We start from the raw sequence: 4977 nt of genomic DNA, 5'->3' as shown, positions 1-4977 counted from the left end.
GGGAAGTCCATTCGTTCTTTGGCCATGCAGGTTTTTACAGGAGATTTATTAAGGACTTTAGTAAGGTAGCACTTCCCTTATCCAGATTACTGCAGAAGGATATTGAGTTCGAGTTCAGTGAGGATTGCAAACAAGTGTTTGATAAGCTGAAGGCCGCCCTGACTCAAGCCCCAATTGTAAGAGGACCAGACTGGAGCCAACCGTTTGAAATCATGTGCAATGCTTCCAACCATGCAGTAGGAGCAGCGCTGGCTCAGCGTGAAGGTAAGGATCCTTTTGTTATTTCTTATGCGTCTAAGACTTTAGACACTGCCCAGTCCAATTATACTACTACTGAGAAAGAGCTTCTTGCTATTGTTTTTGCTCTGGATAAATTTCGAGCTTATTTACTTGGTACTAGAGTAGTAGTGTATTCGGACCATGCAGCTTTAAAGTATCTATTAGCTAAAAAGGAGTCCAAACCAAGGCTTATACGTTGGATACTGCTATTACAAGAATTTGATTTAGAAATAAAGGATAGGAGTGTTAACCAGAATTTAGTGGCAGACCACTTGAGTCGCCTTGAGCACATTAAGGATGATTCTACTCCTATAGATGATAATTTTGCATTTGATAACCTGCAAGCAGTATCTGAGGTATTCCCTTGGTATGCACCTTGATGAGCGGATAATTTATACGCTTTTTGGCACTGTTTTTAGTATGTTTTTAGTAGAATCTAGTTACTTTTAGGGATGTTTTCATTAGTTTTTCTGCTAAATTCACATTTCTGGACTTTACTATGAGTTTGTGTGTTTTTCTGTGATTTCAGGTATTTTCTGGCTGAAATTGAGGGACTTGAGCAAAAATCAGATTCAAAGGTTGAAGAAGGACTGCTGATGCTGTTGGATTCTGACCTCCCTGAACTCAAAGTGGATTTTCGGGAGCTACAGAACTCGAAATGGCACGATTCTAATTGCGTTGGAAAGTAGACATCCAGGGCTTTCCAGAAATGTATAATAGTCCATACTTTGGCCGAGTTTAGACAACGTAAAAGGGCGTTGAACGCCAGTTCTACGCTGTTGTCTGGAGTTAAACGCCAGAAACACGTCACAAACCAGAGTTGAACGCCAGAAATACGTTACAACCTGGCGTTCAACTCCAAAAAGAGCCTCTGCACGTGTAACATTCAAGCTCAGCCCAAGCACACACCAAGTGGGCCCCGGAAGTGGATTTATGCATCAATTACTTACTTCTGTAAACCCTAGTGACTAGTTTAGTATAAATAGGACTGTTTACTATTGTATTAGACATCCTGGATTGTATTTTGATCCTGTGATCACGTTTTGGGGGCTGGCCATTCGGCTATGCCTGGACCTTTCACTTATGTATTTTTAACGGTAGAGTTTCTACACTCCATAGATTAAGGTGTGGAGCTCTGCTGTTCCTCAAAGATTAATGCAAAGTACTACTGTTTTCTATTCAATTCAACTTATTCCGCTTCTAAGATATTCATTCGCACTTCAATCTGAATGTGATGAACGTGACAATCATCATCATTCCCCATGAACGTGTGCCTAACAACCACTTCCGTTCTACCTTCGATTGAATGATTATCTCTTAGATCTCTTAATCAGAATCTTCGTGGTGTAAGCTAGATTGATGGCGGCATTCATGAGAATCCGGAAGGTCTAAACTTTGTCTGTGGTATTCTGAGTAGGATTCTGGGATTGAATGGCTGTGACGAGCTTCAAACTCGTGAGTGCTGGGCGTAGTGACAGACGCAAAAGGAGGGTGAATCCTATTCCAGCATGATCGAGAACCTCAGATGATTAGCCGTGCTGTGACAGAGCATTTGGACCATTTTCACAAGAGGAGGGGATGTAACCATTGACAACGGTGATGCCCTTGCATAAAGCTAGCCATGGAAAGGAGTAAGACTGATTGGATGGAGACAGCGGGAAAGCAGAGATTCAGAGGAACGAAAGCATCTCTACACGCTTATCTGAAATACTCACCAATGAATTACATAAGTATTTCTATCCTTCTTTTATTATTTAATTTCGAAAACTCCATAACTATTTTATTATCCTCCTGACTGAGATTTACAAGGTGACCATAGCTTGCTTCATACCAACAATTTCCGTGGGATCGACCCTTACTCACGTAAGGTTTATTACTTGGACGACCCAGTGCACTTGCTGGTTAGTTGTATCGAAGTTGTGACAAATTATGAATTGAGATTAGAGCACTAAGCTCTTGGAGCCATTACCAGAGGTCACAATATCGTGCACCACACCTGTAGCTAATTATCTAGTTAGCCGCACATTTCCTCCAAACTTTTCTAAGCATCAAAGAGACAAGCTGAAAAGTGAGTCTAAATATTATATATGGGATAACCCATATTTATGGAGATGTGACGCTGATAAGGTAATTAGACGTTGTGTGTCTCAATCAGAATTCCAGCCCATTTTAGAGGCCTGTCACTCATCTGAGAGTGGAGGGCATTTTGGCCCACAACGAACAGCTAGAAAGATCTTAGACTGTGGATTCTGGTGGCCTACTCTTTTTAGAGATGTTGTTGAGTTTTGTAAATCCTGTCTCCCATGCCAAAAATTTGGTAATATATCCAGGAGGGATGAGATGCCTCAACAAATTATGCTTTTCTGTGAAATCTTTGATGTTTGGGGCATTGACTTCATGGGTCCATTTCCAAATTCTAATGGTTATTTTTATATATTGTTAGCTGTGGATTACGTTTCCAAATGGGTGGAAGCAATTCCTACCCGCACTGATGATGCTAACATTGTTGTTTCCTTTGTGAGAAACCATATTATTTGTCGCTTTGGATCACCACGAGCAATCGTGAGCGATCAAGGCACCCATTTTTGTAACAGGAGACTAACAGGATTAATGAAGAGGCATGGGATAATTCATAAGGTTGCAACAACATACCATCCTCAGACCAATGGGCAAGCCGAGGTGTCAAATAGAGAAATAAAGTGTATCTTGCAGAAGATAGTCAAACCTCATAGAAAAGACTAGAGCACCAGGTTACAAGATGCACTCTGGGCATATAGAACAGCATACAAAACACCCATTGGGATGAGTCCTTTCCGCTTAGTTTATGGAAAAGCTTGTCATCTCCCTGTTGAGGTAGAGCACAAAGCCTTTTGGGCAGTCAAGGAGTGCAACATGGGAATGGAGAATGCCGGAGCTGAAATGAAGTTGCAACTGCAAGAACTGGAAAGCCTTCGCCTAGAAGCTTATGAGAACTCAAGACTATACAAGGAGAAGATGAAGGCTGCACATGATCAGCACATCAAGAGGAAAGAGTTCCAACCTGGGGATTTAGTCCTCCTTTACAAATCTCGACTGAGGCTCATGCCAGGCAAGTTGAGATCAAGATGGGAAGGTCCATACAGAGTAGAGAAGGCCGAACCGTACGGAGTTTATCACCTAAGTCATCCTTCAAGTTCTGAACTTATCAAAGTTAATGGACAACGCCTGAAGCTATACCATGGCGAGAAGATGCAGAAAAACAAGGAGCTTGAGATCTTCCTTTTGGAAGATCCCCACATAGCAGAAGATTGAGCTAGTGGAGCGTCCAACTTACAGACGTTAAAGCAAAGTGCTAGGTGGGAGACAACCCACCATGGTATGATCGTTCTTTTCTTTATTTTTAGTTTTTCATATTCAATAACTCTTCTCTTTATCAGTACTTTCGTGCATCTGCATTTGCATATTCTTAAAAAAAAAAAAACGCCACGCGACGCGACCGCATCAGCGACGCGTCCGCGTCGCAAGGAGAGGGGAGAAAAATAAAAAAACGAACAGAGAGTCACGCTGGAGCGTGGCTGGAGGCGTGCCAGTGGCACAATTCGACCCACGCGGCTGCGTGCCCTGATTTTCAACGTAAAAAGGGTGCACAACGAATTATTGTGCGAGAGTGGTGCTGGATTGGTGCTGAACGCACAATTCTACCCACGCGGACGCATGGCCCACACGTCCGCGTCGTTCCCTTCTGAAGCCCACTCACGCGATCGCATGCCCCACGCGTTTGCGTCATTCCAAAATTTGGCAAATATATCAATTCGAACAGAGAGTTGTGCAGGCGCGAGGCTGCACTCGCGCCAAAAGCACCACATGGGTCACGCGACCGCGTGACCGACGCGACCGCGTCACCTGACCTAAAGCGCAATCGCGCGAACGCGTGCCCCACGCGGCCGCGTCGCTTGCGCCGCACAGCTCCAACTTAATTGCCAAAATATCTTATCTTTTTCCTCTCCAAATCCTAATTTTTCTTTTCCCTCCTTATTTTTTCCTTCTCCCTTCTTCCTTCTATCTCCCCTTTCACTCCCTCTCTCTAACCTCCATTAACAAGGTTTTATTTTCTTCTTCCCTCCTTCCTTTTCTACCATTCTTCTTATTTTATATGTTATTTTCTTTTCTTTTCTTTTTCTTTTCATTATTCATATTTTCTTTCTTCTTCTTTCCTTTTTACATGGTGTTAGAATTTTATTTGAGTCATTATTCTTCATTATATGCTTGTGGATTATTGCAAATTATTTGGCAATTATATATTATTTTCTTTAAAGGGTTGCTTGCATTTTCACTTTAATAATTTCTATACCTTATCTACCATGCATGCTATGTGTTTGTGAAAAAGCCCATATGGCATTATGCACTTCTTTATGTTATTCTACTATTCAATGCTGCTTTTCATAAACTCCCTTTACTATTGTATTAATTGAAATTAACTGTCAATACAAACGTGATGGTTTGTTACGAGTGATGCTTGATCTATGCTACTCATGCCCTTTGCCAGCATGCCAATAAACACCTTGCATTCACTTGTCATCATATGCACTAACTATTTTCCATTCATGATTTTTCACATGTACTCATGAGCGTGTGTTAACGTCATTTACCTTTTAATGTGCATTTATAACCATCCTTCTCCGTTCTCTTCATTGCTCTATCTCTTTGAATTTAATTTAC

The sequence above is a fragment of the Arachis ipaensis genome, chromosome B5 (genome assembly GCF_059453495.1).
Source record: "Arachis ipaensis isolate K30076 ecotype BB chromosome B5, ASM5945349v1, whole genome shotgun sequence".
Lineage (NCBI taxonomy): Eukaryota > Viridiplantae > Streptophyta > Magnoliopsida > Fabales > Fabaceae > Arachis > Arachis ipaensis.
This window is presented reverse-complemented; position numbering follows the sequence as displayed.